The following is a 14,819-nucleotide window of genomic DNA, read 5'->3' as shown; positions in this document are numbered from 1 at the left end:
TCACATTCATCAGCAAATTGGGTTAGCCCAGCTTTAATGAAATTGTATGTGTGTGTTTTGAAGACTTCTATGTTTATGTCATAATAATAATAATAATAATAATAATAATAATAATAATAATAATAATAATAATAATAATAATAATAATAACATGATACAGAACAACTACACAGAGCTTGAGGTGAAATATATTCAAATATATTCTATAATTTAAGAGCAAACATCAAACTGTCTTACACACTCATGTTTTTTAACATGATGTGGATGCTGATGCATACATTGACAGACTCGGCTTGAGACTCAATGTGAGATTTCTTTGTTTGTGCTGATGGTATTAACAGTCAGCACAAATCAAATCAGGAAGGAACTGTGTCATTGTGCAATAATTGGAATTATGCAAATACTCACAAGGCAGCACTTTGTAATAACCACACTTATTCATACACATCCTTTTTATTATTAGTTCACTCTAAGGCATGGGCTTGCTTTTTTTGATAATTTACGTGGTGTTCATTATTTTCTGCCGCCACCTTATGTTGCTTACATTTTGTCGACTTGTTGGCAGAAGGACATGAAAAACCAAGTGCATCCTATTGAACAATGAGCAGGGAAACAAAGTTAACAGTCAAAGAAGCTTTTCATGCATAAGTGTTGATTTCTCTGGGGAGGATCAGCAGGCACTTTTTCTCTCCCTCCCAATTCGATCCACTCCTGCGCCCGCTGTAAAGATGGGCTCTGAAGAGACGGAAGAGAAATCCATACGTGTCTCCGTATGGCCATTGATATTCTCCTTACTCCCTTCTTTTCTCCACACCTCCATCACCCCATTCTTTCCCTCTCTCTTGTTCTTGCTTTCTCAGAGGGTCCGTAGTGGCCAATCCATCCTCACGCCCTCCACTGGCCAGGTCAGGACATCTAATATCCCATGGATTCACACTTTCTCTGCCTCCCCAGCCGCCTGCACCCAAGCAGCATCCCCGCCAACCCTCCCCTCCTCCAACTGCACATCAATCTCACAATCCTCTCCTTTTCTCTTTTCACCTTCTCCACCCTCCCTCTCTCCCTCTCTAGTGTGAGATGTTTGGCTTATTACTCTTGCTGCTCCTATTTAACCTCGAAACGCATGAAGAATACTCAGCTACAGCGGGAGGATCACATAATAGTCCTCACGCCTACTTCTACTTTTGACCTTAACTTCGTTGGAATAATTTAAATTATTATTGTACATAATGTTCACAACCTTTTATTAAAAAAGAAAATTATTGAAACATTGGGATTTGAAAATAAAACAAAATAACAACTTAACATACAGTATGTCCCTTACATTTAGACAAGGTATTCTTCATTAATAAATAAATACAGGCCCATATCAAACCTGTTTTAGAAAAGATAATTGAAACGGTTGTTTTTTTATAAAATATACTTTTTGGTGCCAAGCAATTTCTTTAATGCTTATGGCCTTGGATTTTTATGCCACCACAGCACTGACACTGCATACGAAATGTGAACAGTATTAATCTGAGCAGCGATGCATCAAAAGTTTTAGGATAACCACAAAATAGTCTTTGATGGACTAGAAAGGTTTGTGAGCATTTTGCCAGCTGGTTAAAATCATCATCATGTTTATAAGACTGGGAATACTTTGTGTTAATTGGTTATTATGAATCTGAGTAAACAAAATAATAACATGTGGAGTTCCGCAGGGCTCTATTATCAAGCCTCTGCTATTCAATATAAACATCCACTTGCTTGCTCAGCGTACGGAATGTTATAACATCTCATATGCATCCTTAATATAAATTAAAAGTCACTATTCAACTTTAATCTATGACACCAAAATCTAGATTCCAGACAGAAGTCTTAGTGAAGTTATGACCTTAATTTCAACAGCCATATGAAAACGATCACAAAGTCAGACAACCACCACTTTAAAAACATAGCAAGATTTAAAGGATTTCTGTCCAAACCAAACACAGAATGCTTGACTATTGTCATGGTGTCATCACAGGTCTTAGAGAAAAATCAATGAGAATGCTGCTGCTGCCAGAGTCCTCACTAACACCCAGAAAATGGAGAACATTACACCGCTCCTTGAATCACTGCATTGGCTTCCTGTGTCAAAGGATAGATTTTAAATCCTATTAGGCTACTTGTCTATTAAGCACTAAATGGTCTCAGGCCTAAAATTATCTCTGATTTACGTGTTTGCTACGAAGCAGCAAGAACCCTCAGGTCATCTGGGACAGGTATATTGAGTGTTCCCAGGATCAGAACAGATCGAGGTGAAGCAGCTTTTAGTCTCTCCCCCATCTGTGGAACCAGCTCCAGAATAACTGAGATCTGCTGATACTGTGAGTTCATCTTAATCAGGATTTCAAACAGTGTTGTTAAGTGCGACTTTACAATAAATTAGATAATAATTTATTCTTAATCCGGAACTATTTATTTGCTTGCTTTTGTTTTTATTGCTTTTTTAAATGTAATTTCTTTCTAATCTTTTATTACTTATTTGTTGGGATGTTTTTTTATTGTGTTGACATTGCAATTTTAATGTTTTCTTAAAGTATTATTTTATATACAGTATTTAAAGTTATATATTTCTCTGCCGGTGTAAAACAATTTGAATTGCCTTGTGTCTCAATGGAGCTCTATAAATGAAATTGCCTTGCCTTTTTCTTTTAATATTGTTTTTCTTTTGATTTTATTCTTTGTTTGAAGGACTTATTACTAGATGTTATAGCTAATGTTAGCAAAACTGCCACCTGCTTCATTGGAGGGGATTTATTTTTATTTTTGAAAGGTTTAAAAAAACGGGAGATTTACATATTCAAACAGAAGCACTGCGGGTTAAATACGAGAGTATTCTGGGAAAACACATCTGCATTGTGAAGACTGTGGGGGAAACTTCTGAAGCAATTGGAGTCAGGACTCAGAGAGCTGGAGCTTTGATGGCAAACACTGACGGTTTATTTGGAGCATCGGCTGGAGAATTCACAATACATGTCACGGGCCACGAGTTGACCACACGGTTGAGATGCCACAATCAATTCTGAAGAACTCTACCCATGAATTTAGCTATAGTTCAGAGAGAATAATCAACATTGTGCATAACAAGATAGAATCATAACACCTCTATCAGCTGGCGCCAACAGGCAGGAACAGGGAGACAAAACACTGAGAGCACAGCAGCCAAGGTTACAGGTGCGTGTGCTCGGTCAGGACAAAAGAACAAGCAACATTTTCAGCAATTTTCTAAAATGCGGATGGCTTATTAAACAAAACTGATGAGTTGATTCTCAGTGATTTTGTTCACACTTCACAAAATATACACATTGTGTCATTGTTTGAGCCATAACATGCAAAAGGATCCTTTCAACTATCATATACGTTCCATAAATATCTATAAAATGTCTGCTAAATTGGCAAATTACCTGTCAGGATAAATTTATAAATTATCACAATATTACCTGAAAGATCAAAGCTGAATATTCTGTTTACAGTACATGAAACGCATTGCTGCAAAAATAAATGTAATGAATACTAACACAAATGTTTTTCCCTGAACTTCGGTGTTGTATTATTTACTTTTTTTTCAGTAAACTCTTACATGCTGTTGAAAGAAGAAAAACTTGAATTCTTGAGCTGTCTGTAAAACCAAAGTCTTTCTAGAAAAACAGAGATTTTAATATAATTATTATTTCCAGGGGTTGAAAGCCATGTTGAAGAAATCCTGTTTTACCGGTAGGGCTTACACAATAGCAACACAACATTTTGTTTGGTTGCATGGGCCAATTTACTGAGCCAATAATAGGATTGAAAAAAATATTAATGAAAATGATATAATATATATTTGTTTTTTTTATATTTATTTCCATGGAACTGTAGATGGATGCATGGACGGACGGACGGATGGATGAATGGAAAGATAGATCGATAGATATAGAGAAACATATTAAATACACTCAGGAGTAAGGCATATACCATATTAGTTAAGCTGACAGTCATAAACCTAACTCATGACAGGAGATGGGAACAGCATGTCTTTGAGTTTGAAGCCTGTGCTGGATAATGTTGAAAGCACTAGAAAAATCTAAATAAACACCCTGACAGAGCTATCTGCTTTTTCTAAGCACGCATGCACTTTTGAAGCATCAAAAATAATGGCATCCTCAACATTAATTTTGGCCTGGTGAGCAAATTGCAGTGGGTCAACATATTTGCCTGCCAACTCTCTGCAACATTTCTTTCAAAAGTGTTTCATTACGTGTGAAGTGATGGAAAGTTTGGAGAGGATTGTTTGTGTTTCAGAGGAGAGGATGACAGATGTAAACAAATAATATTCTTCAGTGACAGCATCTGGTGTTTGCCTCTCCTATCATTGCTTTTTTACTTTAGCCATGCTTTTGGCCATGCTGCGCCTAACCTCATTCTGTCAGCAACACCCTCTGCGAGAGCAGTGGAAGGTGATACGAAATCTAAATGAATGTGAAGTTTAATGAGCTCACACCTGGACTGTCTGGAGAACCTACTGTAACTGAAAGACTGCTATTGCGGCGATTGTCTAGATAGATTGTTTTAAATGCAGTTACATTCTCCAGCTTCATCATGGAGAGGAAATTAGACTGTTACATACTGCCACACATAATCTAGGGCCAGTGAAAGAGTTTAAACTAGAAAAAAAGGGCACCTTAGCGTGCAATTACATAACTCAGACCTGACTCGGAAAGCACATTTCTTGGCACGGCCTTTCAGTGATTACAAATTCAAATAAGGCCTCAAAATTCCCCTACTGCTTTTTCTTACATGTAATTAGCCATTTTTAAATGGTGATAACATTCAAATGCAGAACCTTTTGAGAAAGGAGGTCAAATGAACCCCCATAGGTTGGATATTACAATTCTGCACAGCGTTATTCAGGCTTTTTTATTATTAAAAGCAGCATAAAAACTTACTCCAACTCCAAAAAAAAAAAAGGGGTGCATCTCTTAATTACTGACATAGAGCCAATTTACGTCGAGCGTGTCTCTCGGCAGATAATGATAATCATTATAATTGCTTGAAGCGTTTGTTTCATGCAGCAAAAGCAATAATGTTCACTCAGATCTTCTATAATAAAGGCTCAGCACTTGGCTTCCTCCAAGCTGTTATACATTGACTGGACGTGAATAATCATTAGTGAAATTGAAATGCGGGGGTAAATACATGGCTGTGTCTGTCCTCTCCTCTGTACTGCCTGTCTCTTTTTGTGGGTCCCTGGGTACGGCGCCAGGAAATTATCAAAGACTGACTCTGATTCCCTCTGAATGATCAAGGAGAAGAGACAGCGAGCTCTGTGATTACTGAACATTGACGTTGTATCAATTTCAATCATTCTACAATATGCGGCTGTCACACACAAGGTGTATCATGCACTCTGTCTGATCACCCGGGATACAGTGGTACGGGAGTTATTGATCATGGGATATTCAAGCGTTTTTCATGAGGGAGAAGAACATTTTGAGATAAAAACGGCTACTGGCTCAACTTCACTGATTGCCACGAGAGTTCAGGGTTGGGGAAGTGAAAGAGGCAAGCTCTCCTTTATAACAACTACAGCACTGGTTTAGAAACTGTAACATTTGATATTTTGTGAATTATGTTTGCTGAGATGAAAGATCAATACAACTCTCATATAAAGTCTACTTTATGTCGGATAAAGGCTATATTCAGCAGCCGGTAATCAATACTAAGACAAAACATTAAAAAACAATAGGCTATGTTGTTCTATTTTTGTTCTATCACTGCCACTGTTTCCAGTGTTTATGCAAAGTTGAGCCAACTAGCTGCAGGGCAAACCTTTAGATTTAAGAGTGGCTTCAACATTTAAATTGTTTCCCTTAGCAAGAAAGCAATACTCATATTTTTGAAAAAAACCAGCCTGGTATTCACTTCAGGGCATAAAAAAACAACGCTTGGCGAGTAATTTATGTAACAAACTTAGTGATTTTAATCCAAACCATCATCTGTTTCCAAAAAAAAGTGGCATCAAACAAAACTTAAATCTCAAAGTGTACCTTCAAACAAACAACTAATGGCAGAGCTATTTTGGAAAGATGAAAATAATCCACTCATGACAAAATCCCAGAATTATTTAAATTTTTTATCAAAAAGTACGGTGGCCGACAGTGGAAAACACGCTACAACAGCCCACACCACTTACGGAAAAACAAGCTGCACTTTCAAAAAACTCACCCAAATGAGAAAAAACACTTGCAAATTAAGGAACATCTTCAACAACTTGATAGCACATACTCAACATTTACAAAACGTTCACCAACTTGACGAAACAGGGTGTACTTAGCACTGCATGAATGACAGACATAAAATAAAAATTGCTGCAAGAAGCTCAAAACACAACGGAAACGGGAACACTCAAAAGTGACGCACACAGCTGAGACCGGCGCGCTTGTTGATGTTCGGGAAGGATAAAGTTGGCCAACAATTATTTTCACTGGAAACGTACATAAATATAAGTTTTATTGCCATATTTGAACAATGTGATAAAAAGATTATTTCCAAAATGTTTGCAGATCTGCTGTAAGCTAGCTACTGTAGCTAATGTAGTCATTTTGAATATGTGACTTGCTCCATCGAAATCAGTCGCATTGTCTCGAAGACAGATTTTGAGTTGTGTGCACTGTTGGAAAGAGGAGATTCCTAGCTTTATAATGATATCAGGATTGTTTTTGTACTCCAAATATTAAGGATTACTTTACACCATACATTCATAATTTTAGCCGGAGGGAGGGGGAGCGGCGCTGCGGAAGAGCAGAGTGCGAGTGAGAGGTGTCATCTTCCCTTTACAAGCTTCAAAATGTATTTATCGTGTGAGTTTGGAAATAAAAGTTTCATATTCTGAAATCCAAGACTTTGTTTAGTTAAAATCAAACAAAACACCCGAACCCCCAAAAACTGTTCTTTTTACCAAATCGACGTTTATTTTGAAATGAGCCGTTGCGACTTCCGACTGATTTGGATAGAGCGGGTCACATACTGTATACTGACAAAAAACATACAATTATAAAACAGTCCATGTTTCTGTTGTGTTTTTTAAATTTGCAGTGTTATGTTTTAGCGGCGTTTCGTTTATGCAGCTCTTTTAGTACACACTGTGCATGTTTCGTCAAGTTGGTGAATGTTTTTCTGAATGCTGTGCATGTGTTGGTGGTGAACATGTTTCTTCATTTGCATGTGTTTTGGCACCTTTGTGTTTTATATTTGCATCGTTTTTTAAAGTGAAGCACTTTTCTCCCTAATGTAAGCGTTTTTGCCCCTGTCGGCCACTGTAAAAAAAGAGTAAATATGGAGAAAACAAATTAATATTCGATGTACCATCCAGCAAAATGGATTTAGTTGTCACAGTTTGGTTGTTGCATGGTATGAGGATCACAGCACCGCCACAACAGAGATGTGAGGTGTCTTATTTCAACAGCGAAAGTGTTTCTCCCGAGATGACTGAGCCATTTTGTTTTGGTTGTGGTCGAGCAGTCTGCTGTGTTCTACAGGTCCTATGAATAAAACATGGAGACCTGTTAGAAGAGGCACCCTGGCTAGAGGGTCAGCTGTCCAACCGCAGCTGGAGAATAAAGGAGGACCCCGTTGGGAGAAGTGTGCCGAATCGCCGCCATTTGATGGAAAAAGCTGCAGGGGCGAGATAGCAGGAGATTGGGTGCAGATTTAAAGCCCCATGTTGCATATACACAGGTAGGCTGCCACAGGGTAATACCCTTTAAGGATTACATCAATTTCTGAGCTAAACATGTAATCATATGCTGAGGCCGCGCTCGGGATCCTTCGGGATAACCTTCAGTCCCATCGGAACGAATTGCCTTAGCCAGTAGAAGCTTCTTGGAATTATTCATAGAGGAAGCTGATAAACATTATAAAACAAATTACATTACATTACATGTTAGACGCTTTTATCCAAAGCGACTTACATACTCAATACTGTGGGCAATCCCCACAGGAGCAATTTAGGGTGAAGTGTCTTGCCCAAGGACACAACGACATGCTGACTGCAGTGGGGTTTGAACCTGTGACCCCCTGATCCGAACACCGACAGACAACCCACAGCACCACACGCCGTCCCTAACAAATGAATTTAATATTAATGGATTTTCTAATCAAAAAAGTGTCTGTACTCTTAAAACTTTCCCAGGGATGGTGTTACCTGAACATGACAAAGCAGTGCAAAAACCCTGCTCTGTTGTACTCTTACACGCCATGACCAGCTTAATCATTGAACCCGGGAATCAACGGAGTCTGTTCAGAGGCCGCATCTCAGGCATGAAGTAAGCCGAATGGATTCAAGATACAATCCTGTAACTTTCACTGTCACTTAATTGCAAGACTACTTCTTTGATTAACTCTGCCTTTCTCCCCCTCTCTCTGTCCCTCTGGGAGATGGGGAGAGAGGGGAGGGGGGAGGGGGGGGGGGCATATAAAACATGACTGGCAGCTCTAACAGCTGCCGAGAGCTCTTCTCCACTTCAGCAGATGTTCTCTTAAGGATTATATCTGCCTAAATAACTCGATAACAAAATAAATACTATATGAGATCCTGTCTGTGCTCAATTAGTGTGACTTTTCCCCCCCCAAAACACGTTTAACAAATTAAGTTCTAAAAGTTTTTTCACCATTCAATGGGTTTTTTGCTCAGATTGTCAAGAGAGGGAGGGAGAAGCCTGCAGCAGAGGATTTAAGTGCTTTCCAATATGAAACAGAATTTCATTTTGGTTGCACCTCTCTGTGGTTCAGGCTAAGCGTCAGCTAATGCAGAATCTCTGCAGTAGGTAAGGGTATTTTAATACTAGTGCCACATGTCTTTGACCTTCAGTAGTGAAAGAGCACCTGAACCACAATGTGATCCTGCCATCGCTGCCAAGATATTTGTTGCAGCGTCCATTTTAGGAGCAGATCCAAGATTAGAAAACAATTCTAAGAGCCGTAACGGAGTAGTTATTTTAAACGTTTCACCAAAACCTTATGTAAAACACTTTCACATCAACAGTGTCATGTTTGCGCTGGTGTTCTCATCTTCGGTGCAGGTGCAATATGCTAAATGCTTATATGTGTTTTGGAAGAAGTTAGCATATAACTGAATGAATGTGACTTTAATTTTACTCTCTTAAAATGTGGTACCTATCATGCAAAATGCACTTTTTGATGTCTTGTATACATAAATATGTGTCCCCGGTGTGTCGGGGAACTCACGCAGCGTCAGAAAATAAAACCCTTTTTCTTTTCCTCCGTACCCACATCTTTTAAAAACGGGGGTACAACAAGCAGATTTGCTGCCAATATTACGTAATTTCGGAGTTGCTATCAGAAACAATGCCTAACGTGTTTTAGCCGTAATGGAGGAAGCACCACAGGGGCCGAGGAGGGTGGGGTCGCAGGTGATGGCCGGGCCATGGAACGGGCCACGAAAGGGGGACCGCAGGAGAGGGTAGGGGCCCTAACGAGGGCGAGGGCACCCCCACTGGGGGTGGGCCGGAACGGGCCGTCGTTAGGGGCCGCAGTAGGTGTCGTGGCGAACCCAGCAGGAAAGAGCGCTGCCCGGCCGCAGGTGAAGGCACGGCGGTGGTGGGCAGGAAATCTCCAGAAGGACGGAGCGGCATCCCAGGGAGGGAGGAGCAGTCACCCCGGGAGGAAGGAGCGCAACCCGGCCGCAGGTAGACGCACAGCAGCGGCAGACACAAAGTCCTCAGCAGGCGTCGAGGTATCCCCGGGAGGCAGGAGCCGTGGACAGATGAGAGGCCAGACAGGTTCCGGAGCGCGCCACCCACGGGCCTATGGCAGCATGGGCGACGTCCGAAACCGTCGAGGCGAGACGGGGTCCAGGAGTGCGCCATCCAGGCGCAGATGAAAACATGAGTGGCGTCTGGAACCGCCGTTGAGGTGGTGACAAAGGTGAGAGTGTCTACAGTGGTCAACCGGCTGGCCGAACCTCCTCTCCGGATCCAGATTTTTTTTTGTTAACAGTCAGATGTTAACCGACGAATTTTCGACAGCTGTTAGCAGCTAGCCATTAGCCGCTAACTGGCAGCCATGGGTAGCTGCTAGCCGTCGTTAGCCCCACGTGGTTAGCCGCTAGTCGTCGTCAGCTAGCGCAGCCGAGACGTGCAGCCGCACGCCCCGAAGAAACAAGCCCACGAGGTAGCAATCGGGTTGCTGGTTCAACCCAGCAGGTCGTGCATCGTCCCCCCGTTGGTTCGAAAGCCGATGCGGGAACGGCGAGCAACGTCCCCAGCCTTCTGCGAGGCGCGCACGTAGCCTCAGTCCGCGTGCCGGTGGCAGCCACGGACGATTCCAAAAGATCCCCGGCATTTCGAGAAAAAAACTTGCGTTCTTTTTGCCGTGTTCGGGTCCGTCCCGGAAACTTCTCGAGTCTTTGTCAGGGTCACCAGTGTAGTGCCGAGAGATAGGGAGTCAAGGAAGGTGCAAAAGGGTACTTTATTAGAGAGTAACTAAGTTCATGTTATCCGGTTGCAGTCCGGGAAGAAGAGAGTGAAGAGAGGAGGGCACACAACATATATAGTAAAACACATAACATGTCCGTGTGGGAACAATACCCCCAACTGTAGTTCCATGTATGAATTATGAACCCAGTGTATAAATAGGTGGTCACCACAGCATATTTGTTTTAAATGTTCATCAATGTGCATTGTCCCTCTTCAAATAAACGATTAAATGAAATAAAATGTTGTTTCAGAACTAATCTGTACTGGAGAGCACATGTGGCGGCTGGGAGGCGTGTGGCGCAGTGGGTAGAGCGTTGGTGTTCGGATCAAGGGAGCACAGGTTCAAACCCCACTGCAGTCAGCATGTCGTTGTGTCCCTGGGCAAGACACTTCACCCCAAATTGCTCCTGTGGGGATTGCCCACAGTATTGAGTATGTAAGTCGCTTTGGATAAAAGCATCTAACAAGTAACATGTAATGTTTAAAAAGCAGGAAATAAAAAAAGGAACTCACCTTGTGGTAAACCCACAAGAGAACAATTATTTGAGCTCCATACTTTTTCAGAAATAATCCTTGATGTGGTTTAGAACAGGATGGCCTGTTATCACAGCAGAATTTAACTTTATCTCCGGTAGAATTCTGGTCAGGCAGAGAAGGGGCCTCATTCATTCCTATCAGAGTTGCTCATTAGCGCATGATGATAAAATGGCTCAACTTTCGAGAGAGCAAAGCGTCAAAGATTACCCGGCATGCTTGAGAAGTACCCGTATGTGCGCTCAAAGCGCATGCGCAACTTTAACCATGCCCCCAAAATGCTCGTTCACATCAAGCACGTCAATTTGCGTACACGTAACAGCACCGCGCGTTCATGACAGCATGGAGTTTGATATTAACGAGGCGGCCGCGGCAGTTAGCGGCTAGCTAGTAGGCTAATTAGCTCTTAGTTACTCTGTACGTGTTTTATTTTCCTTATGACTGTTGTAAGTAAACATATTTATTTTATATCTTCTTCTATATGTGTATGAGCTCTGTACGTGTTTCTTTTCCTTATGACTGTTGTAAGTAAACATATTTATTCTATATTTCCTTCTATATGTGGATTTGAATGTATGTCACAGTCCTCTGTTTATTTATTGTTAAGAAACCCAACACATGGTTTTCAACAGTGGAACGATTTATGTGAATGTCAACAGCAACATCCCAAGCTTCTTTCTAGCCAATATTCATTATGTTGTATCTGTACCTTCAACTGTAACTGACCAATTTGGTGTATTTTGTTTGCAAGTCTGTGTTCAACATACTACTTGGAGTACGCTTAACAAGTCTGTACTGAACATGGACACGCAAAACTCTCAACAGGTCAGTTTTTTTTTCATATCTGATACCAAATCTTGCTGAAATATTGCCACACTGGAGATGTATAGTGTATGTAGTTAAGGGTTTAGTTATTGTACATTTCAATTGTGTTATTTATGTTAAATGTATGATGTATTCAATGTATTCAAAGTGTTCAATGTGTTAAATGTATTCAATATCCATCCATCCATCTTCTCCCGCTTATCCGTGGTCGGGTCGCGGAGGTAGCAGTTCTAGCAGAGAGACCCAAACTTTCTTTTCCCTGGCCACATCAACCAGATCTGACTGGGGGATCCCAAGGCGCTCCCAGGCCAGCGAAGAGATATAATCCCTCCACCTGGTTCTAGGTCTACCCCTTGGTCTCTTCCCAGCTGGACGTGCCTGGAACACCTCCCTAGGGAGGCGCCCAGGTGGCATCCTAACTAGGTGCCGGAACCACCTCAACTGGCTCCTTTCGACGCGAAGGAGGAGCGGTTCAACTCCGAGTCCCTCCCGGATGACCGAACTTCTCACCTTATCCCTAAGGGAGACACCAGCCACCCTGCGGAGAAAACCCATCTCGGCCGCTTGTACCCGCGATCTCGTTCTTTCGGTCATGACCCATCCTTCATGACCATAGGTGAGGGTAGGAATGAAAATGGCGCGGTAGACAGAGAACTTTGCCTTCTGGCTCAGCTCCCTTTTCGTCACAGCGGTGCGGTAAAGCGACTGCAGTACCGCTCCCGCTGCTCCGATTCTCCGACCCATCTCACGCTCCATTGTTCCCTCACTCGAGAACAAGACCCCGTGATACCTGAACTCCTTCACTTGGGGTAAGGACTCATTCCCCACTTGGAGTGGACAGTTCATCGGTTTCCTGTTGAGAACCATGGCCTCAGATTTGGAGGTGCTGATCCTCATCCCAGCCGCTTCACACTCGGTTGCGAACCGATCCAGTGAGTGCTGAAGGTCGCAGACCGATGAAGCCATCAGAACAACATCATCTGCAAAAAGCAGTGGTGCAATCCTTAGTCCACCGAACTGCAGACCCCCTCCCCCACGACTACGCCTCGAAATCCGATCCATGTATATTACAAACAGGATTGGTGACAAAGCGCAGCCTTGGTGGAGGCCAACCCTCACCTGAAATGGGTCCGACTTACTGCCGAGGACCCGGACACAGCTCTCGCTTTGGGAGTACAGAGATTGGATGGCCCTGATATGGGCCCTGTATTCAATATATTCAATGTATTAAAATAATTACCCAAACATTGTATTTGTTAAATGTTTATTGTTCATTGTATATGTAAGTTATTTATATGTATGTAAGTGTTGTCTCGTGTGTATGTACTGTTTGTGATCGTTGTTGTGCCCTCACTCGTGGCCTGCACCTTGATGTGGTGAGTGGGCTTTAAACTAAGATAGGCCATTTATGTTTGAAATATCATGCTAACAAACCTGCAATTACAGAATTGAATGATAGTGGTTAAATATGTTCATGTCTTGCTGACATTATTTGTTATCCTTTTCCACATAGCCTCTCAGATGGATTCCTGTTTAATCTGTTGGTTTGCCACTGTCCAGTGTCTGCCAGCTGGCTCCCTCAGAAAAGTGCCATCTTCTGTCAACAGGAAGAACTGTTGAACACTTGTCACTATATGAAGCTCAGCGCAAGTTCTTTCAGGAAGACTGGGTATGTATACATTCACTCCGCAGCTGCTTATAATCAGCTCATCACGGGCGCTGTCTTTAACCTATTACATTCACCTCATTCTCCAGCAGCCAATCACCGTGCTGCAGCCAAACTTTAAAATGGTTCTCCTCTCTCCTGCAGTCAGCTGTGATTGCAGGTGTACATGCTGCCGCCCGCCTCCTCTCCACCCACCTCCGTTCATCATATCCAGAGCCAGGAGAGCTAATCCAAAGACCTCATCACACCTCCTCTTCATCCCATCTCCTCATCAAATCCAGATCTTCAGCATCATCATCACCAGTGTCTAAACCCCGGGGGGTTCCCTATATGCTCACGGCTTTTCCCCCTTTACATATAAGATTTCAGGATCAGGGTCTAATCGCCAAAGATTTAACATTTATCATATGACATGTGTCAATAAATGTTCTTTAAACAAAATGAAGTCTCTCCTGATTGAACTGTCTGGACCCCATCCTCAACTTTTTTTCAAACCATGAAATGCCTTCAGAGGACTTTCCTGTTGATCATGTTTGGTGGATTTTTTAATATAATAATTGCAATCAATATTATATATATTAGCTTTTAATCTATATAAATAGTATTTACATTTGTTGTCACTATTTGTTCCACCTATGCCAGCCATCAGAGGTATACATGTGTTAACTGTGTTAATCTCTTTTAGGTTTCATTTCTTATTTTTGTGAATTTCTATATAAAATGCTGATTTCTACCTGAAATGCTTATGTATTTTTAATTACATTTTTGTAGAGCTTTGACTTTTTCAGCTGAATAAATATTATAACTCTACATGGTTTTTTTCAACATTGCCAGCTTCACTGTTGAGCTTTATGTTGTGCCCAGCATTCTCCTGTGCTCTGAAATCAAAATTTGGATAAGCATAAAACAACACTAAAATAAACACTACAATACAACTTGTTATTTGACACACAAGGTTGCTCATTTGTGTGTACCGGTATATACAACACAGGCTAGATATCTATATATATACAAGTATAATTAATACAACTTCTAATTTGATTAGAGCTTTGACACATATATATCTATATATCTATAAGTATGACGACTTCCTCGGGCGATATCATATGGTATAGCTAATTAATCTGGGTCAAAACGTGTTGTGCCCACATGCAAAGGTTGTGAACTCTGGCTTATCCCTGCGTGGTATTATAGTAATAGCAAACAGCAACGTTCAACTCCTTTAATGGTATATTGCAAGTGCAATAAGAAGCTACAGGGACGTTAATCTACGTCGGTAATACTAACTTTAT

At 41.5% G+C, this 14,819-nt stretch overlaps 1 long non-coding RNA gene across 1 annotated transcript; it reads left to right on the top strand.

The window, feature by feature from the left end:
- Positions 1-11,524: 11,524 nt before the first annotated feature.
- LOC307033362 lies at positions 11,525-13,869 on the top strand. Its single transcript, XR_013806484.1, has 3 exons — positions 11,525-11,861; positions 13,469-13,530; positions 13,672-13,869. It is a non-coding gene; the product is annotated as an uncharacterized lncRNA (long non-coding RNA).
- Positions 13,870-14,819: the final 950 nt, after the last annotated feature.

Source organism: Notothenia rossii (assembly GCF_949606895.1).
Source record: "Notothenia rossii genome assembly, chromosome: 3".
Lineage (NCBI taxonomy): Eukaryota > Metazoa > Chordata > Actinopteri > Perciformes > Nototheniidae > Notothenia > Notothenia rossii.
Note: the sequence above shows the minus strand (reverse complement) of the source record. Positions and strands in the feature narration are given on the sequence as shown.